Source organism: Lonchura striata, chromosome 3, assembly GCF_050655825.1.
Source record: "Lonchura striata isolate lonStrDom1 chromosome 3, ASM5065582v1, whole genome shotgun sequence".
Classification (NCBI taxonomy): domain Eukaryota; kingdom Metazoa; phylum Chordata; class Aves; order Passeriformes; family Estrildidae; genus Lonchura; species Lonchura striata.
The window spans coordinates 68,790,038-68,812,930 of NC_140705.1; the positions used below are offsets into that span (position 1 = coordinate 68,790,038).

At 39.9% G+C, this 22,893-nt stretch overlaps 1 long non-coding RNA gene across 1 annotated transcript in view; it reads right to left on the bottom strand.

Moving 5' to 3' along the window:
• Positions 1-7,722: 7,722 nt before the first annotated feature.
• The window catches only part of LOC146767931 (uncharacterized), a 33,505-nt gene continuing 18,334 nt past the window's right edge, over positions 7,723-22,893 (bottom strand). Inside the window, exon 3 of the long non-coding RNA XR_014953822.1 lies at positions 7,723-16,662. This is a non-coding gene — a long non-coding RNA (uncharacterized LOC146767931). The remainder of the gene's footprint in view (positions 16,663-22,893) is intronic.

Genomic DNA, 22,893 nt, shown 5'->3' on the forward strand with positions numbered 1-22,893 from the left:
TATTGAGTTCCTTATTTTATTCAGTCTGGCCAGGAATGTCAACTTTTGATTACATATTTAGCATTATCCAATTGAGGAAATTCTTCCTGTGTCTATCACATTTTTCCTCTTCAAAGTTCACAAGTATTTTGGATGCTGAAAATGTGAATTTTCAGTTTCCTTCTTCTAACCCTAGAGAGTTAATGGTAACTTTCTATAAGACAGGGTTTTCTCCTGCTGACCTGGGTCTAATTCACCTATTCTTTATTTTTTCTAACTGTTTCTTGTTTCACTGTTCTAGACTTGCCTCAGGAGCAAGTAAATGTCAAGTATGTTTTTTACATTATGTTTGAGGTTAAAGAGATAATGGAAAATATGATAGTATTATTATAGGCTGGGACTGGTAGTCATAGCAATCTCTGGTTGAACTGCAGTCTCTGTGTAACTGAAGTTTATGGGGTTTTTGCTACAAAAATCTGTAGATTCCCAGGTTTTCCAGGAATGAAGAACAATTGTTTCAATGTTTAAAAAAAAGACAAAATACTTCCTAGAGCTATTCCAGAGGTAAGTTAATGTTTTCTTAAATGTCTGTTCAGATCTTCCAGCACACATGAAAATAGTTACTGGTAAGATTATTAATGATGTTTACCAATCTTGTAATAAGTAGCAAAATAGTGAAACTACTGAAAGTAGGGTGGCTTCCTTTGGCTTAATTGGATGGTTTAGTTACCTTTCCATCTGAAGAGTGTTTGAAAACCCCAATTTCACTCACTTTTTAACTTGCAAATAACCTTCCTCACAGTGAAAATCCAGTGTGGCTTTCTGAAGCTCGGCATCCTGACCAGTGTGTTTTTCCAGACTGACAAACTGCTTACTCTGCAGTTATCCCCTAGCACAGTTTTGTCACAACACATTAGATTTTCAACTTGACGGCGTATGATTAAGAATGACAGATGATTACTAGACGATAATGGCCCCGCCACGGCAGTGTCACAATGCATCAGTTTAGCCTATGGTTGAATGCAAACTGGTGGGTTTTATGTAGTATTTCATAACGTATTCCTTGGAGAATTTGCTGGGAGAAAAAAAAAACCAAAACCAAAAAACTACAACAACCAAAAAAACCAAACCAAAACAAAAACCACAACAACAACACACACCAACAAAAACAAACAAGCCAGCAGGATGTGAAACATGTATGGCTAAAGGAACACAGTTGTGAGAAGACCCCTGCTTGGCCTGTCTGTAAGAATGAAATATTACCTTCAGAACCTGAGTCCCCAGCTGGGGATGTAGCAGGAGATTGTTCATGAAGTGATTGAATCACTTTCTTTGTTTAAATTCTAGTCTAATTGAAGTGTGTCCTTTTATCTTATTTATAAATCTAGGGCAGCATGGCAGTAAAATTGGTGAAAGGTCACTATATGGCATCCTACAAATGTACGTATTGATGACTCTGGAGTTTTGCTTGACACACAAAAGGCTAAGCTGGAAGTGGAATGCAGTGAGTGACCTTCCCTGCTGCTTTGTGGCAAAGCAGGTGGGACTGCAGTAACTTAATGGGGTTTTTGACCAGAAGGATTCTGGAGCTGATGAATGGGGACCAAGTGCTATTACCACAAATAACCAAGATATGCTGTGTTTCAGCCTTTGCCTTCTTAGTCATCAGTATTCACCAGAATCCATTTGGTTTGTGGTGGTGTGTTGCTCACTCCAAGCAGGCAATATTTCCTACTCTATGGGGTGTCTGGTGCACACAGAGGAGTTCTGTAGTGCAGGGCCTTCAGCATGAGGAAATTGGTTGGCTGTACAGATGTTGGTGGGCCATGGCACATGGTGACTCTGGATCTTACCCAGTAACTTGCACAGCAGCATTGAGGAAATCTTTCCAGGAACTTCCCAGGGTTATAGTGAAAGGGTAAATGTTATTGAAGGCAGCTGAAGGTTTTATGGCAGTGGATGCAGAAGTGTGTGAAGTTTCGGAGGTGGGGTAAGCAATTAGCAAGATGATGGTTGTACTGTGTATTTGAGGTCTTTAGTCAGTTCAGCTGGGTGCTGCTGGGTGGGAGACTAAGAGACAGAATAAATGTGTCACACTGGATTTCAGAAACCTTTCCAGTCTCTTCCTTTCCCGCTAGAACCATGCTATCCCAGGCACTGTTTATTCCAGATCCTGTTCTGTTTAGGGGCAAACCCCAAGAGCAGAAGGTTTTGTTTTTCACATCTGTTCCCCGCTTTATGCAGGTAAGACACCTAACCGGATAAACCAGACGACAGTAATAGTCCATCCAGCTCCCAAACAGAGGGAGAGCAGGATGCTGAGCGTAACTTCCCTCATTTCTCACATAGCCCCAGACACCCTGGTGAGCCACTGCTGGCATTTCATGGTGCATCTAACTCCCTCAAGTTGGTACTCCCAATTAATACCCACCTGCACCACCTTTTCCAGGACTAAGTCCTCCAGCTACGACTGTTTGTGCACAATAACTGTACAGCAAGTACAGCAAGTGTGTTACAGGGACTTCCTTTAATGCCAAACAGCAGCAAAGTACTAGTGTGCTAAGAAGCTGGTAAACCTATCCAGCAGCTTGAATCCAGAGGTCCCTGTTGATGGATTTATAAGCATGAGATTTATCCCCTTGTATTGTATTACAGGTGATTAACAATTGAGAAAATGTATTTCATGTATTTTTAAGGGATTTCACTGTAATGAATAGTTTCCTTTTAGTGGTCTGTTGTAATTTCAAACATATGGGAGATGGCAAACCACACATTGCATCCTCTTCTAGGCAGAGTATCCTTTTAGACTTTTGCTTCCCAAGTGGCAATGCAACCATGGCACTGATTTCTTCCAAGCAGTAAAAGACTGATATACTGCAATTAATTTCTGTGTTTATATGGCTTGTTACTAGATTTCTGTACTGACAGGCTACACCGGCATTTTTATCTGACCTTAACCTGGAGAACCCATGGGTTTTGCTTTATAGGTGTTTCAGCCTAAATCCTGGCATGTCTGCTAGATTCTGTACTGTTACACCCAATTAATAAGTCAGAGGATGACGTCTGATATGGCCTCTTGTATCTATTAAATAAAGTGTAGTTGGTCCTGGGCCGGAAACATCTGGCATGATGCATCTCCTCCAGACAGATGTGTCTGTGCCCTGTCACGGCAGGAAAACTCAGTAATGACAGATGTCTGTGGTCTTCATGTGCTTTACCCTAGCTACATGTGATACCCATCTCTCTGCTAGGTTTTGCTGATTAATTTTATGGACCTGGAGCCTGGAATTTGCCAGTAAATATGTTTTTAATGTTACCCATTGATTAAGACAGAAAGCAGGAAATTGCTTCTCTTGTGGGATTTATGTTCTCCCTGTGAAAGTTCAGTCCTCACTGGGTGTTCCCCAGAATCCAAGTTTTCAAGGATAACTTGGCAGTTGTCATATTTGTCTCTGTTTCTTAGCTTGTCTGCTAGATTGACTGCCTGTGAGAAATTACATTAGGGTCTGAAAACCTCTGTAAACTGTACATTTTTTCTGAAATAGCATTCTATTACTAGTGGAGCAAGAAAATTTATCTTCATTTTCATTCTCTGGTGCTGTGATAAGTTTATGTTCCTGCAGTTATGCAATTCTTATTTCCTTCATTTTGAGCTTGGCTTTTACTTTAATGAAGAATCCCAAAAGGAGAATGAGCATGTTCTTCTGTAAAAAACCCTCCTTCAGACATTGTTTTAATAAGCAACAAATGTACAACAGTAAAGAAACACATAGGAAGAGTTTCTTTCACAGATTTTTATCCAGAATAATTTTTTCTTCAAGAACCATAGATTTTATACACATGACCCTCAATAATCTTGGCTTCAAAAGGCAAATAAAATAACCAGCATACATGATACTATTTCTCAAGTTTGTTAACTATGTGCATTCTTAGAAAATTCATAGAGAAATTTTGATTGTAAGGAAGCTCTGGAGCATGTCAAGTCTTCAGATCAAAGTTGGTATGACTTCCATATAAAACAGATTGCTTAGGACCTTGTCCAGTCTTCTGAAATGCCCAAAGATGGAGATGCAACAGCCTCTCTGGACAGCATTTCAGTCCTGAACCACTGCAGTGTTGAAGTCCAATGGACATTTCCTATAATGTGGCTAGTGGTCATTACTTCTTGTCATTTCCCCAAAAAGGTTTGGTTCTATGCCCTCTCTTTAGGTGGTAGAAGACTTACACTAAGCTTGCCTTTATGGAGTATGTGTTGGAGTATGGGGTCCTAGACAGGGTCACACTATTGAGCTGGGTATGCACCAGGTGAAATTTGGACCTTGTAGTGACTGAGTGTACAGAGAGGGATAGGAGGGTCTCAATGCCACATCTTTGATGTGACCCCTTCTGGATCTGCTCCTCATTCCTTTAGTGCAATTCACTGAGCACTGATGGCTAACAGCGTTATTCAGTGTCAAGAGACATTCTGTGCCAAATTACTGTCTGCTTATAAATATTTGTCATGAGGTAATATCAGCAGCTTCAAACTCACTAGTGGGATGTGAAAATGTACATAATTTAGGTGGTTAAAAGCAAGGCTATTAGCATTCAGTATCAGGTGAGCAGCTCACCTGTCAGGCTGCAGGCTTGAATCATGAAGTTCAAGAGCACAGCCTTCAGAATTTGCTGCAAAGTTACATGCACTGCAAATGCAGGATGGGGACTAAGTCAGTAGGACAAGAAGAACCTTAATCCAAAAGATTGATATTATGTTGAAGTCAGGATTAATGTTTTCACAGAAAAGGGAGCTTTATAAAATGTTTAAATTAAAGACTGTCATTTCAATTAATAAAAGGGCATAATATGAACAAAATATTGATTCTAATATAGAAATCTGAAGTATAATCATTGGTTTGGAAATGAAGAACTACTGCTCTATTACAGAAGGCTATTCTGGAGATGAGATCTCTTATATTCTGTATCTCTCTGTATTTTGGATTCTGCATTTGTTCTGCTCTAGGCTGTCATTGTTCTCATGGAATGTTTAAAAGACAGTGAGTCCAGTCATGAGATGCCAAAACATTCAGCAGCAAAATACTTCTGAGTGCAGTGTACCTTCAGGCAAACCTCAAAATTTATTCCTTACTGCCAGTGTATACCATCAGGCTGTAAAACATGTCTAATGTTTTAAACCTTAAGTACTGTATTAGTGTAATCAGCTAAACACCCACTAACTACAGTTTATCATCCTCAAGTTAGCCATGACATTGCACACGGCTCAGGTATAATTTTCTTAATGCAAAACTGCCCAGTACCACTTAAATAAGAGTAATTTCTGATTCAGCATTTCAGGTGGTTAGGCAAGTTACTAATTCCAAAGGGAGAGCCTTCAAGTACAGTTTTCTGTTTGTTTTCATTACTTGAGAAGCTTCCCAGAGTTGTGCAAGAGAACAATGTTTTATTCTTTGTATCTTGGATCAGTGTGCTGCCTTGAACTCCCAAGATGCATCCAGCTGCAGCTGCCTCAAATGGAAAATAGATTGGACATAAGAGAAGGTTTGGGTTTTTTTTAGGCTGCTTGTAATTGGATCCCACAACCCTATTACTTTGCTGTGCAGTCTCCATACAGCACTCAAATAGATGTAATTCTTGTGTCTTAGAGAAAAAAAAAAGTAAAATTGAAGCTTTTCTGTATAAAATATTTCTTTGAATTAATCTTATTACCAGGCAGCTGTTGAATGGTTTCAAGTGTACTGTTACAAGATCCAGATGTGTGGGAGAGTCTCCATGCAACCTGACTGACATCAGTGAAAACAAATTGTGGTGGGTACACTGATTTGTAATACCCTTATAGAATAAGAGTCTGCTTTATGCTTGTATGTGCAGTATCACTGAGAAAAAACTCAAAGAGGACTCTTAAATTATAGCTAAACAGCCCTAAACTCATGAGTTTCATCACTGAATTGACTTCCTTCACATGCAGCACAGGTAGCTCCAAACACCCTCAATACTTGAGCTGATCAAAGGGTCTCAAACACACCTTTTCAAGATTTAATTTTAAATCATTCCATCTCCCAGTTTGATAGTAGTAAGGGGGATTTGTTATTTTTCCAACATGAAACCATACTTTGAAACTTGCCATGAAAACAGGAAGACTGAGCTCGAGTCACTTTTCTAGTAATTTTACTGCAATTTTTTATATAGCTGAATTTTAACGCTCCTTTTCTGTTGCCTCTCTCTTGCTTAAATGAAGTCTTTGAAGTGCATTAGTTCAGCAAGTAAAGAGTTGATATGGTTCTTGCTCGTGAATGGCTGAGGCCCCCTGGTGCCTTATTTATTAGCAGATCTGGGAACAGGGCGAAGCATTGCAGTTTTCTGTTTGTCCTTGTGTTTAATTACACGGGTAAAACAGATAATGCTCTTTGCCACTACGCTTTCATGGACCCCACATTTCTTCTGTGCTCTCATACCCTTTCTTTTCCCTGCAGCTTTCCTCTCAACAGCTCTGCAGTAGCTGTCGAAGGAGAGGTAAAACACCACAAACACCAAGCTGCACAACCACACAGGAAGGGTTTCGTTTTTCCTCAAACTGACTTTTATGGTCCTTTAATGCTTACGAAGTTGGACAGTGGTGATGGTTTTTGCCCTCTGGACTTTGCATTACTCCGCCTTACTTTTAGAAAAGATATTTTGCATTACTCAAGCCTGGCTCACATTTCCTTGGCTGTTAAGGTGCTCTGTAGTTCATTGCTTCTGTTGATGCAAGAATCCTCATCAAAGACTTCATCTTTTCCCATTTAAAAGACCATACAAAGATCAAAAGTAAGACTTGAAAAGCCAAATCCCCCTTGAAAATACCTTACCCAAAACATCAGCAAAAGTGGTAAGCGCAAGAATTCAGCGAGTCGGAGGGTTGTTTTTTTATTAATACAGCTGTGGTTACAGCTCAGGTAACCAGACACCATCTAGTGGCAGAAGATCAAAAATAATCTGATTACAATCATGTTGATCCCTCCTCTGGGGTTTATTCAAATGCTCGCAGTGCTCTGAAGGTTCTTTCTGAAGATCTTTGTATCCACAGAAAAAGAGTTTACTTGTACTGACTCAAAAACTCAGGAAATTAAATGTCAATTTCTTGTCAAATAATCTGTTAGTAATTTGCAGCCCTCACGAGGGTATTTACTATTTGAAATTATTTTCTAATGCATGTGGTCAGTCAGGGTCTTCATTAGGAGTAGTCTGATTTGTGGAATTCAGTAAAGCATTTAAAACCAGTTGACTCCTAAGTGTGCGTGGGATTTTTACTTGGGTGTGAGTTGGGTGTTGGGTTTGGTGTGGGATTTTGGTTTTTTTTTTCTTTTGTCAGCTCTGATTTAAAAGCATTAATTATTTGAGTGCAGTATTTAGAACAAATTTGCAAGAAAACAAGAAAAGTACTGCTTATGTTTAACTTAATATTTCTTAAAACTTCATGTATTAGTTGTTTTGAGGTTACTGGAGAATGCAGTGTCTTAAAAAAGCAAAAGACAATTCAGTGTTTACTTTGGTTATGGTTTATGCAAACAAACATTTGTTAAGGCTTCAGTGCCATGTACCCATATCTTGTAAAGAAAATATCTTTTTTTTTTTTTTTACTTCTGTACTGCAGATAAGATATTGAGTAACTAATTTTCTGTTGGCTAGCACAGCATAATGGATGATTTTTGGAGGTTCTTGGCTGATAGTGTAGATCCCTTGTCTTGGGTTCTTCACAGCATAATAAAGCCTAATCTAAAAATTATTCAGAGTTACATACTGCTAGTAGTTACTAAAGCTGAGAACAGTACTTGGTACTTTCTTCTCTTGAGATCTGCAAGGACTCAGGGATAAATATTTGTCAAAATAAGGTAAAACTGAAGAATAGTAAAATTGAAATTTGTCCCTTTCCTCTCTAAAATATGTATTTCTTGCAAGTACATGAAGCTGATACAAAGTCTATGCCTTTCTCACTGGACCTGTCTCGTAGCACAAGTAGATGTCACCTGTTAGTAAGGTATTTCCTTTACTTCATTATATGACAATCCTTTTCTCTTCAAGACCTAAGTGAAAGGCAAGGTCACTGCTTGGAAGCCTAAATACCTTAAATTGGCATTTAATAGCAAAGCTGCTGAGAACAAAAAAGAGTTCTCACAAGGAACAGACCAGCTACTTCACAGCATCCAAACAGGGAAGTGCAATTTAGGAACTGTGAACTCCAGTCCAAATTCCATGTTTGAAGAGGGTCTGATATTTGAAGCTTCACAGCTGGATCTCATTCTCTTTTATGAAAAGACCCTTAACTTTTACCAGCACTTTAGGCTTTGCACAGAAAACTTGGGACATAAACCTCTCTCTTGAAGTAAATGTGTTAGACAGGTTATGCACATAAAAGCAAAAGAAATGAGAGACCTTGCATCAACAATCCTATATGAGAAATCCCAGTAAATGTAGTCCTGCTTTATCTAAGGTCTCAAATGAACCACATGTAAAACTGAGATCCATGTAGCTAGTGAAGTAAATTTAAAAACTTTATGTAGTATAGCTCAAGCATAAATTTATTTTAAAAATTCAAAGCCTTAAAGCATACTTATACATTCCTTTATATGGGAAACACAAATGGTTTAATCAGTCCCATTAGCACGAGGAACAAAATATCTGCAGCATCAAGTATTAAACATCCCAATGCTGCTGCTCCCTTGCTTTTTCCTGAGGCACTTGTGAAAGCCCATCCTGTCATTCCTTGTGGGACTACAAAGGGGCCCCATCAGTATTGCACCCAGACTTGCTGCCAGCACTTTGAATGACCTTTTCTACATTATTAGGAAGTATCAATAAACCAGCAGTCTTACACAGCTGCAGGTTTTCACACACCCAGCCACCACCATCCCTCTCTCTTTCCAGCCCCACATCAGGAAGCTTGCCCTAAACCCATCCTCCCTTCATAATCCTGCTGGCAGCTGCCTGGTTTTGTGCAGCTCTAGCAAGTTGTCTTTGCTGCTGCTTTTGGCTGAGAAGCTTAATTGCTGGCAGTCCCTGTTATTTGAAAGAACAGGGATTTATGGGTAGCTGTGATTTATTAGATCTAACAGCCCTGTGGGAACAGTTTCAAGGCACAGGTGTGAAATACAAGTAACATACTTCAATTATGGATTAAAAGTAGCCAGTTTGAATTTAAGAGTATTAGCACCTACTGAGCAGAAGTTAGAGTAGAGAAAAATTTGATGGTTAGTGCCTCTTAGAGGTCAAGGGGTCATCACATGGGTTAAAGTTTTGCAGCATTTGTTGGGGGTTGGATCAGGATCTGTCCGATTCCTATGCTTTGCCCTGTGGTCTCCTGTGGGTGCATTTTCTGCTTGAATTGTGTGCAGAATTGCAAGCTGTGCATGGTGAAACTTCTACAGGCTTGAAAATAAATAACTGGAAGTTTCAAAAATATTATGTGTCTTAGTTAAGTGTGGAAGAGAGTCCTGAACATCCCATGTTCAAATCTTAAACACAAAGCTCTGCATTCAAATCTTTTATGTTGGTGGCTTTGAGATAGAAAGACAATGTGACTTGCTCATTTATTTTGCTCTAATATTGGGAAATATTAGAGCACCACATGGGTTTGTTGCCCAGATCAGCTTTAGACCAGGAGTATGGGAAGGGCTACAGAATTGCCATTTGTCAGAATGGGCAGGTGCAGGTGCAACCTTGGTCTAACATGAGGAGGTGCAGGAGGAGAAAGGCTGCATAGATCTGCTCACGATGGCTGCTCCACTGTCGGGGACAGTCATGAGCCACAGTTCTGCTGCCTGCTCAGTAAGTCTGTCTGTTCCTCACTTAGACACGGAATGAACAAGCTCTCAGACAGGTTGTGGGGCTAAGTCCTGACTCATGAAGATGGAGGAGCAGAAGATGGGAAATTTTTGGGCCCTTCTGCATTTTAAACAAATGAAATGCTCCACAGCCCTTCTCTAAACTAATGATTGGGAAAAGGCTTTGCCAGCATATCTTCACTGCTTAGAAAAAGGTTCTTAAACTTAAGGCAATGAGGAGCTTTGTCTGATGTGGTTTGATTTAAATTCTAGCCCATATGTATATGCATGTGAGATAAATACATCAGAAAAATTACAGCACCATCCATGGAGAGTTACAGGCTTAAACAAGAGGTGTGATGAGAGGTAGGAGAGAACAAACAGCAGGCTGGAGCTGGAGCTGGGCCAGATGAACAGAAACTAGGCAAAAATTGTGTTCCTTTTCTTCAGTGCTTACCTCTGTAAATAGGAGGTGTTAGGGAATGGCATTCCTTTAAATTGTACCAGCAGTGGGTTTAGTGACTTGCAAGAGGAAGGTTTTTCTGAGGTAACCTGGGAGGCAGTGGGAAAGTACAGGAAGAGAAGTAGAAAATCAGCCTTTTGCTAGGATAGAACTAGCCTGTGAATGTTTTTGAAGTAAGGACAAGAAATACATAGGAGAGGCAGACAACAGGAAGTTTTAGAAATATGTTACCTAGAGAGCAGCTAAACGGTAATCATCCCATACCTCACTACAATCCCCAATTGGTGGATTGTGATCCTTTGTTGGTGAAAAGCTGCTAAGTTGCAAAATCAGCTGAAACAAAATGTCAAGAGCTTTTGTAAAGAATTGTCTGATTTTCTTCCAAGGAAAGTTAAGGTTAGATAGAGTTCTGCACTATTGCATGTTTTCACCACTTATTTAAGCTGGTAGGATAATTAACATTTCTTCTGTACTTTCAACTCTAAAATCTGCTAACTAGCAAACAAAAAGCAAAGAGGGTGAATTTTAGTCAGAGAGGAAATATTTAAGGTCAGTACTCAGATGCCTCATCTCAGCATGGAATATGAATGCTCTGCAATGGCATATTCACACTGATAAATCAGGGAGCAGAATAGTATTATTAATATCAATAATATTATACGTAATATAATATGTAATATTTTGTCTTACTGAAACACTTGCTGTTTGTAGGAGGTTCTTTACCTCTGTATTTTGGAGAGTGTTTTTAAGAACCTCCTGTTGTCTGGTTTCTCAGGGCCAGCATACCATCAGAGTAAAACATAGCATTCTCAAATCTTCAAAAATGTGTAATGGTTAAAATGTTACAGTGTCTTTAGCCTAATATGTTTTCCACATCATCTAGTGCAGGGCCTGTAAATAAAAGTAGAAGTAGAGCAGCTTTAATGGTGCTGTGTTAAACAAAGAATCCTTCAACCTTGTGTGCCCTTTTTCCTTCCCCAGGCTGGGTGGTGTTTGTTGTGTACAGTGGCTGAAGGGCCCTGCTCCTGAGGGCAGGCACAGGGTGTCTGCCTAGGCAGCTGATGGCCACAGCTGTAGTTTGCCCAAAAGGACCAGAGGCCACTTTGAAATTTGGATCCATCTTGCAGACCAACAGCCCAGCTGGCTGCTTAACCCTGGGAAGAGGCAGCTGAGCTCCAGGGAGCAGCAGGTTCTACTGAGGCAGTGCTTCAAGGTCTCTGCATGGACACAGATTTAGCCCTGTCTGGTGCAGGAGGTTCTGATGGTTTGGACAGAGTGGGACAGACAGCCAATTTGGATAAAAGAGCAATTTATTCAAAATCAGATAAATTTGAGAGTGAGAGTCGATGCTGCTGTTCTAAATGAAAATTTGTCCAGCCAAACTAATAAGAAAAAATAAAATATTTATTTTGCAATCAAATTCTATCTAGCCAGCCAAAAGGAAAGAACAGAGCCGAGCCCGGGGATTGGCCCTGGGTGTGCAACAAGGAGTCAGCCTCAGCAGAGGTTTTCCTCTATGCCTACACACCTCCATCCTGGCACGAGTGGTTTTTATAGGGAAAATTCCGCCTGAGGCCAAGATTTTAGCAATCAGTCTTTTCTTCTATTCAGAGTCCATATGTTAATAAGATTTTCTTTTTTCATGATGAGGGAGAACAATTCAGTGTCCGGAGTTGTTGAATGCCTTGATGAAATTTACGGGAATTCGGGAACGCTGCATTCCCATGTATCTGTTCGAGGATTTCCATTATATCCATCTCGGGTCGTTTATGCGATGATCAGCACCTGGGGTTCCCGTATCTCCCCAGACATGGCCCATCTCCTGGGGCACCGTACCTTCTTACTTGTAAATCAGTTTCCAATATACACCCAGTCTCGCCTGCAAGGGTTGGGGGGGACTCCTAATACAAACGTGTATACTCTAACAAATATTCACTATCACATATATCATATTAGAAATGACGTGAATTACATTTACTACATCTAACACTGCTGTTCATAGCGGCCTAGGGAATCGCCACCATCAGCCCGAAGGTGCTGCAGGAGCGATGCCCGGGTAGAGCTCGAGCAGCGCCTTTTCTGCAGACTTGGCCCGTGAACCGGGAGATAACGCCCGGGAGCCCAGCAGGCGCGGGGAATTTGTCCCACGGCGCTCCGTGCGGGAGCAGAAGGTACCAGTAGGTGGTAGCAATGGACACAGAATGCCTTTCCATCGCTGGGATCTTGTCCACCCTGAAGCAGGGGCAGCCAAGGCTGAAGCTGGGCAGGCTTTGGACCCGCAGAACTTCTGCTATGATTCCTTGACTACAAAGGAATGTAACTTTGCACGTTCCCTACAGAACCTGTGGTGATCGTGAATTTGAATGATAACGTCAGGAAGAACAGAGAGTTCAGAAAGTAAAATGCTAGTAGAATATAGAACAAAAGAAAGATAAACAACCAGCTGTGAATTAAACCCTTTTCTTCCCATTGCCAATGAAAGAGCAGCAGAACAAAGAGACAAGACATAATCTGACCAAAGATACTGATGAGGTACCCCTTGGGATGTCACTGTCCCTAAATGACTCTGTGGGTGAGTGTAAAAAAGCTGTTCTGAGGAAGCTGCTATCATTTTATTAATCTGTTTTAGAGCTCTCAGCAGCTATCATGCTACTGAAATGACTCTGCATTAAGGCATCTCAGCCTCGTGCAATCTTTAGTTTATGGTTCCCTGGAGAGGGCTGTGCTTACAATATTCTTCTGAAAAGCTGAACCAAAATAGGTTTAGTTCATTTCTATCAGTAATATATATTGTAGCAGTTGCTGTTAGCTTTCTTTTACAAAGACATTACGAATAAACCTTAACATTGGCAAGCTGAGAGACTCAAACAGGCAGAGAGGAGCTCAGACCTGTGAAAAAAACTTTGTTCTGCTCTGTACCAGCAGCTTCCAGCAGTAATATTGGGACTAGTGAGTGATCCTCTTATTAACTAGCTCCCTGTGGAAACAAAGTTCCAACAAAGCAACCTATTGTGAAAATTGATTCCAGTAAATGGGCAGCAAACCCCAAAATGTTGATTTTTCTCCTCGAACACTCTCTGACTGTCAGTCAGTCCATCTGCCTGGCAGCCCATTGGGACCAGATGCCATGTCAGGCCATCAGTGTCCTGGGTTACCAACACGTCCCCAGCCTTGGTAGAGCAGGGAGCACGTGCCCATCAGCCAGCCAGACCACAATGGAGCCATTGGAATGGACTGTGAGAGAAGGTTCAGGTCTGTGACTCATCTGATATCATGGAATCTTGCAAAATATATTTTTCTTGTGTGTATCCCCCTATTGTTTTTTCCAGTCATAGTGGAGGAAAAAAATCCAAAATCTTCCTTAGGGTAGGAATTGTGGCACTTTTTCAGGACAGACCACTGTGCCTGTCAGGAATGTTGTAATGAATGTCTTCCCACCTTTAGAGAGTCTTTGCCTTTCACGTCTCCTAATATTTTCATCCAGCTTCCTTTATCAAGCAGGGATTGTCAGGCTATTGATGTAGCTTAGACAATTCAATGGCAATGTAGCTTAAAAATCCCAAAATATTTGAAAACATATTCTTCTGGAGAGTCATCACTGATCCTTGAGCCGGGGTTTGAATAATTCTGAGGTAGATGGCTTAGCTGTTTTTCCACTCCAGTGTTTCTGGGAGAGGTTCCAAATTCTGAGCATAGTGCTTTAAAAGAACTTCCTCATGGAGTAGTTCTGCGCATTGCAACATGCTTTATTAATTAATGAATTAATTGACCCTTCTGTGTTTTGTATTATAGCCACAAAATTATACGGGTATTTACTAGCACCTTGCAAAATAATAGGATCATCTAAGTATTTGGAAATAAGGGATAATACAAATTGAGAAATTTGAGATATTTTTAGATTGTCTCTACACTACTGTGCCATTCAATTTCCTTCTCTATGCAAAATAATTTTTATATGTGACACTTTGAAATAGCAATATTTTTAAGCCAATAACTGAATTAAGTACACATTTCTAGGGTTTGTATTGCATGGACTTTAGTGAATTTGATATAGCATTTAGCAATTGTCTGGTAGCTTAGCACTTGGAGAAATCTTCCAAAATGGAATCCAGTTGTCTGCCATTGTAGGCAGCCTTGTCATATTACCCTTTTAAAGGATTTATTAAGCTTCATCTTAAAACTGATTAGGCCTTTTCCAGTAACTGTTCCTGTCTGGAAGTCTGTTCCTGAGCATCCCTTTATTGATGAGTAGAAATAATCCCCAAACTCCAGCCTAAATTTGTATGTGACTTGTTTACAGACATGTGTCCTTGTGCCAAAATTATGCCATTTTTAAGCCTTTCTTTCCCCCTCTTTTTGTCCATTTCCAGTGTTTTTACGAAAAGCAATCATATGCCCTTGCAGACTTTTTAAAATGAAACAACTTTAGCTGGTTTAGTCTCCTCTTATAATTTTAAATCCCCACAGTATCTTTCTCTGCATTCCTTCCAACATGAGTTAGGTTTTTTCTGAACATGGGGACCCACGATGCTGGGCTTTGTCCTGAAAACCCTCACCCAGGCAGTGCCTCACAGCATGGCACTCACGCTCAGGGTTTCTCTAGGAGTGCTGCACTGCGTACAAGTTTTGGCAGCTAATCCCTTCATCCATCATCACAGGCATGCCCAGCTCAGTTGAGTGTTCTGTGTCTTTACATTCCTTCTGCTGAGAAAGCAAGCTGCAGGGAAAAAAAAATGAAAAGAACTGGCAAAAAAAGGAAATTCATCTTGCAGCATCTTTCCTTAAACAGGACAAGTCAGACAATCCTTTGAGCAGTGTGAGTATAGACTTTGTAATTTCTGCATTGGTCAAGCTAAAGAAGAGTGTGGTTTTTTTCCCTGATTAAATCTTTTCATATCCCAGTTCTATAAATACAGTGGCAAAATACTAGGTGCAGCCTGTGGTATATATTTAGTAGGATTTGGAGTTCTTCCACTTAGGCCGGATAATGCCTGATGACAAAGTTTTCCCAAGTAATTTTAAAGCATGTGGATTGGTAACCAGTAAAAAATATAACAAAGAGTCCTGGATGCCTGCTACACAGTGCAGAATTATACTTTTTATTATAGCATTTTTTAAAATGAGAACATTTTAGGCTGACTAATGCTATTTAAAGGAGAAAGACAGATCTTAGTTGTGCCCAAACCTACTCTAACTTAGCAACCTTGCTGGAACTAGGAAAATACCTTTCTGTATTTGCTGGATTCTTAGTTTGTGGCAAAATTGAAGTAGAGTGGAATTCTCACTCATAAAGAATGTTTGGAAGGACACCATAAGTTCTTGTGTTAGAAATGCCCTAGGGGTAGATACAGCTACTGCTTTTTTGAATTTAATTCTCATTTTTCCTGTGCCAGTTAATATTGGTTTGTTCCTTTGTAGTAACTTTTCACTTACACTGGTACACAGTCAGAATACAGGGATATGGAAAGGACTTCAGAGAGAGTTTTTACAAAACAAAAAGCAAATAGTATATTTTGTTCAGTTCCATGTTTTTTCAAGGTAATGTGGCTAAGTCCAAAGCAATTATCAGTAAAATATGGCATCCAGAGCTATTTTAGTCCTTGAGTCTATTTCCTGCTCTTTTTACATATCATTTTCCAGATTTGCTTCATTTCTTTCTTGAATTGTTTTGTTTCTTTGTATAAGTCAATGAAGTGTTAAAAAGATGAAAAAGCTTTCCAGATGCTGAAGCTCATGACAGCTAAATAAACCAACTTGATTCATTTTTTAAATAGCTGTTGAGCCAGTCAATCTGTTCTGCTGTCTTGCTCTGCTGAATAATGGCTACTTTGCTTGTGTGAGGCTACACTGCCCAAAAGGCAAGCTGTACAGGGGACAAGTGTGTAGCTGCATCTTCCTCTGAAAAATTATCAGGAAAGTGTGTACAAGGAAGGCCTTCATCAATCAACTGATCAGCTAAGAGAAACATTGTCAGCCTGGGAAAAATCACATAATCCTCATTCCCTTTCTCATTTTTTGCTAAATATTTATTATTAATTATTATTGAACCCTTGCTGTCTGGTACTAGATAATAAAGATGAGTGCAAGTTTTTATCAGAACCCTATTTTCCAGTGGGCTGTACCTAGTGAGAGATGTTAGTGCCTCAGTATGTTGCCTCAGTATGATATGGAGATAGTGTTGTGTTTAACTACTTTTAGCATTGTGTTGAACTACTTTTCTCACCCACCAAGGAAAGTCCCTCAGGAGAAGGAATTTCTTGAGTATGAGGCATATAAAGAACCACTAATCCAGAAAGATTCTGCTGCAAATCCCGGAGTTTAATTTCAGGATTAGGTGTTCTGCTTGAGATTTTGCCCTCATTTTCCATCTCTCTGATTTCTGAAGTTCTTTTCCTTTTTCCTGCCTGCAGCCTCTCATTCTTCCTCCTGGAATGAGAAAGTAAGAACAAACTTTGTATCTATTCCATGATCTAAATGCTTGGAATTGCCATAGAGCATCTACTGTGGCTAATGCTGGGACAGACATCTCAGTTGCCATACATAAGGCTCATGTTCAGTACTTGATCAATAATACAATTTGATCACTTAAAGATCTTGACTAAATCCCAAGCCAACTCATGCGTTAATTGTTTATAAGTATAATAAAGGTAAATCTTTGCAGAGAGGACAGGTTCTAGTCATAAACTTTTAGGCCATAAATTTTAGGCCAATAGACTTAATCTATGGAGAGCAGCATTGTCCTTAATAAAACCTAATTTCTGTTTCGCTGGATTTATGCATTTAAATTTTATTTTTCTCACCTTATTGAGTTCTGCTGAACAATTAGCACAGGTAAAGTGTTTTGTGTGGGTGCAAGAGTAAATCAGGGCTTGGGAGGGCCTTTTGCTTGTCTCTTTTTTTTGTACATAAAGTAGAGGAGATGTCCTAACAAGTGCATATTCTGATAGGGGACTGGAGATAAAATTAGCACACTTTTTAAAATATGTATTTTACTTGAAAATAATTTGAAAACTGAATGTGTTATCAGGACTTGCCCTTCACTGCCTTATTTTCAGAATTTGTGGAAAATAGCAAACCATGTCATTTAGGCTGACAGTTGTTCTGTTTCCTCAACCAGAGCTAATGAAAATGTGGCAGATGTTTATAAAGCCTCTTCTGCAAGCTTGTTATGATATATGCAATAATTAGCTCTCCTGGGAATGTGTTTCTCAGCAGCCTGTACGAATGACTCACACTGACTTCAGTGGAAGCTCTGTGCAGGGCAGTGGGTGCCTTTATGTAATCTTGAGAAAGAAAAATGCTGTCATCTCTACTTAAAGAAGACAAGTTAAATCTATAGGTACAGCTAACTATTTTTATGTCATCCTCCCATTTTACTCACAGCCATTGAATTCTGCCTAGCCCTATTGCTCATTGAATTCTCCCTCTCTTATTGCTATCAGAGACTCTTTCCTCCCACCTTTCCTGCAGTTCTTGATCTCCTCAGGCACTGTGACCCACTGACCCATGCTTTCCTTTTAGGCACATCATCCCCACTGATAGCAGCATCACTCAAGATGCAGAATTGATTCCTCTGGCTCTGTCTGTAAGAGAGTTCTCTTGTCTCCTAAAGCCTTTTCAGTAACAGGCAGCAGTTCAGAGTTTCATCTTCCGCTTGTGAGCTCCTGCTGTACAGGACTGCAGCTGTGATGATTTTAGCAGACCAAATCCTGGCATACGTTGGTGTGAGAGAGCTGACTGCACTCACTGCTTTTTGTTTAGGCTTTAGCTGTCATGTTTGTACAGTGCAGTTTGTGAGCCTGACATTTTGTGCATTGTATAAGCTCTGGATGAGTCACAGAGGCAAAGATTCACGGGAATCTTTCCAGTAACTTCAATAGGCTTTGACTCGAGCCTCTAGCACCCTCGGCTGGAACAGATGGTGTGTCTGCAGGAAAGCAGGCAGCTGATGGACATCATTTAGTACTCTGTGATGTCACTGACACTGATTTGAAACCATAATTCACATACATGCTAACTATTGCCATACTGAGTGCAATCCCGTTGCCCCTTTATTCCATTGTTCCACCCCTGACAGTGGGGAGCAGCAATAGATAGATGGGGGTGACTCATTTTCATTACAATCTTCTCCCCTAAGCATGACACACTGGGACTGGCTTAGTTCCTAAAGCATGGGGGGCTTTTGATTTTTTCACCTTCTGGCATTTATTTTTTTTTTTTTTAATTCAACTTGGAGGGGATTAAGCACTTTAGTAGAAATTTACTATTTGTAATTTCTACACAGAGAAAAATGGAAATATCAAAATTTACTTCAAAGGTAGTACAATAAAAATCTGCTTGCCCATGACACAAACTTTCTGAAGTCATACAGTGATAAAGGGAAGCAGCTAAAAATGTATGCTTTGGGGTACTTGGAGCCCTTTAACAGTTGTGGAAGTATCACCAGGAATTTGTTCTCTGTGTAGAAACAGAATTACTTCTGTTACTAAGTTTCCATCCTAAGACCCGACAGCAGGTAAATCACAGAGCACTCTCGTGGGGTGTGGGAAGGACACATGTTCTAAAGACTTGTTTCTCTAGGCAGGTTACAAATACAGTCACTGACTGTCTTTGAAGGGACTTGCAATGACCACTTCCTTTTTGCTGTCTTACTCTAAATACGTTTATTTAACAGTAAAATTCTTGAAAGGGTAAAAAATGTCACCACCTCTTAGTCTGGGTAATTCAGCATTTTCCTTGTGCTGGCTTTGTCTGTCAGAGCTACTGACCCCCAGGACAACGTGGTAACAAACTCTCAGAAAGAATAAAATTCCCACAGGCTGGGAGGGATCAGAAAACTCTTCTATTCTGCCTTCTAAACTTTAGTGATGTTTTAGATAATTTACTGAGCTTATAATTTTCAGTGAGAATGAAATTTGGAGAACTTTCAGTACGAAATAGCCAAGCAGCCATTGATCAAGACATAGAATGCAAGAGTGAAAATCAAAATCTCTATGTTTCAAAAAGTGTCTGGAGGTGTTAAGCTGAGCACTAAAAAGCAATTTCTAGATGAAAAAAAATGTTGCAATCAACCACTTTAACATGGTATAATTTCTTCTTAGAACAAACATTTGCATGAGGACCTCTCTCACTACTCACGCTCCAACGGGCTCATGTTTCAGTTTTCCTCCTGAGGCAAAGGATGGGGGAGAATCCTTCTCACGGAGAGTACAAACTTAATCTTCAAATGAACAAAGGCTCCATGACTCACAAGTTTTCTCCTCAGGTCAGGTCAGCTGCTGCCAACAGCTTCCCCTGTTTACAGACTGCTGTGCTGCAGCTGGGGGTGTGGATTGTTCATGTTGCTGCCCCCTGTCATGCTGCTTATGAAAAGAGAGTTTGTCTCTAAATAAAATGTTTGTCTCTAATAAACTCTGAGAAATTAAAATATTAAAATATTCAGGAATGAAGTCACCACCATCTTTAAAAGAGAAATCCTCAGATATATGGTTATCCTTCTAATATTTAAAAGAAAACAGACATTTACCTTGTACTGTCCCAAATATTAACAGATTGCTTATTATCTTTAGGGAGGAAAACACTTAATGGCTTTTATTGGCTTTGGATGACTTTTACTAAGTAAAATTATTCATTATTTGAGTATGTAACAGGAATCACATATTTTAGAGTTCATTATTTTTTCTTGGAGAAAACTGTGATCTTGAACAGAAATCATGGGTTTGAACAATATATATAACATGTCTGTCTGCATATATGCTGTCAAATATGCATTTAATGATGATGTACTGAATCCTAGGGTTCTTTCCTTCATTTATGAATGTCATTAAAATTTTGGCTCAGTACCTTATGGAAAAACCTTTTTCCTGAGTAGTATCATGCTTTGACAGTAGATGAAGTTTCTGGATTTTTCATACGTTGCCTCAAATCTAAAAATGTACATTTCCTATGATATTAATCTGAAACTTCAATTTTAAAAGTGCATGCAAATCTACTTGCAGATGGTGAGGAGATGTCAGTGGTGATATACAGGTATGGGGCAAACAAAGAGATGAAGAGTTACTCTTTGTGAACTCACACATTTTTATTTAAAAAGTGGTCTTGGGGGATTTCTTCAGCAACATGCTCCTGTATCAAGGCACAAATTGCCTGTAGTGGTTGGTAGAAATCGGCTATCTATGTGTTCTCTGTTCCTGCTTTAGAGTATTAGACCATTCCTTCTGCTTCCTCTTGTGGCTGAAAACAAGCTGGCTCACAGATAATCCAACTCTGTGTGCCCATTGCTAGAGATAAAACATGAAAAAGCAGAGGGCCGTTACCCCTTTTTTGCTGTTCAATGACACAAAACGAGTCTATGGTCAACATGCAGATGTGCACACCACAGAAATATCATGGCCAGAAGAAAATTACACAGTTAACTCTACTGAGCTGGAGGGAGCTTGTTGCTCTGTATGAAAAAAAACAGAATTTTTTTTTTCCTCTGCTGGGAAGGATTTATTCAACATCCAAACAGTAATTTAGATGCAGTAATTAGATTAAGCAGAGCAAGATTACTACTTCTCAATTTGGAAACCCCTAAGACCAGAAAAATAATGTCACCTTTAGCCCTTGTGACCCGCCTAGATCTATCAGACTTCCTCTCCATTGTCACCACACCTCCTCACAGATGTCTGGCTAAGTACTGGGGGTTATGTTTGCAGGTATAACATGTAACACCTGTGAAAGCAAAGTCTTCCGAGCATTTCAGGGTTTTGTTTATATTTTTATGCATTTGAAACTTTTTCCGTCTATGTTACAATGCATGGCTGAGAGCTTGAAGAAGCTTTCCTCTTTGTGTGAGCCACAGCCTCTGTGTGCTTCCACCAGAACAGGAGAACACTGATTTCTAATGGTCTGACATTTGTCTGGTTGAAAAGAGACACAAGGCAACACTTAGGATCTGGTGATGGATTTCATGTGCATTGAATCAATCCGTGTCACAATTTCAAGTGCTATTCACAGGAGTCATGCACAGAAACTATTCATTTTAGATTCAGACCATGTTTTTCTAATGCATGTCAAGTTACACATGGTCATATATCATGATATTTTCCTCTTTTGCATCAATATGTATGACATCTTTGGTTTCAGTATGTCTTGTAAAGTGATTGTTTTATAAAGCAGGAGTATAAAGCTGCAGTCTCTCCATGCCTCACAGAAATTATCTGATTAGCAGAATCAGGTTATTATTCTACTTCCTTAAATGTTCTGTGTAACTCCATGTGTAGTGATCAGTCCACATCCAAAAGTTTATTATCATCACCTACCACATGTATTTAACTATTATTCTTTTGTCTGAGACCTTAATAATTTCATTTAAGAGTGCTCAGGCTGTTGGGCATAACACATTTAATAGGATCACCTGCTGTGCAATGTCTAAAACCTAAAGAGTTAATAGTCCACAGTAAATAAAAATGGAGTTCAAAGCCTGTGGACAAAGCAAATACTTTTCACTGAATACGGGAAGAGAAAGAATAAATCTTATACTTTAATAAAATAGGTGTAGTCCCCACAATGTACTTCATGCTCAAGAATGAAAGCTCAGCGAGAGCACTGCAGAGCCTGCTTCCATCACAGCACTAATCCAAATAAACTGCTGTCCATGAGAACTCATCTTGACTTAGCTTGTCAAGTGTGAATGTCAGCACAGTAAGACTCCAGAGCTGCATGGATTTGCACTGCAGAGCAGCTCAGTTTGTACCCTTATGTTGCAAACATGTGATGACAAATCTGCCTTAAAATTTTACTCTCTCCCTCCCCGCTGCAGCCAATTCAACGGGTTGTGTGACTGGACTCTGAACTGTGCCTGAGAGAACCTGTACTGGTGACAGCATCACCTTCTGCAGGAGAGGAAGGGGTGCTTCTAGGTGCTGGAAACCTCTTCAGCTACATGTTTTGATGATGGAACCACTGCCTGCTAGGTCAGTGAGGACAAGCCTAGGAACTCATAGATAGTTGCAAGATGAGCTGCTATATTCTGGGCTGTTCCTGTGCCTGTCAAAAGACCATTCCAAGCACATCTGTATCTCTGCTTATCACTGGCCCCTCTGGACTGTACTCCCTCTCTTGCACTGTTTTTTGTGAAATCCCAGAATTAGTCATCTTGTGTTCATCTCTAGGGCTGGCCACTTTTTACCAACCAGCTCTTCAGAAGCTCCAGGAAATTCAGCAGCTGTGAGACTTTTCCTCTGGGGCTGATGGCAGCAGGCAAACACACTGACTCACATTTGATCAACTCCTGCTCTCTGCAGAGGCTGTCTAAATCAGTCCAATGAAATGAAGTGAGTGACTTTCAGTTTAGCTGGTGTACAGGAGAGCAAAATTATCCACATGCTGGGCTTAAAGGCACAATTCACAGTCAAAGGTCTTCCTACCTCATCAACAATTTTCTAGAAAACTGGTTGACAAAATCTTGTGCTCAGTGTTTCCTCCTTGTTTTCTTTTTCCCTCTACCCAGTTAGCAACAATCTCAAGGGGAGATGGCACCATTACAGGCTTGCATACCTGGAATGGATGTTTATTTTTTGCACCATTCATTGAAAATTGTTCTGTGGGAATTTTTTTCCCCTCCATTGAAATACTAGAGGTTGTATCTATCCCTGCAAATGGACATATTAAAAT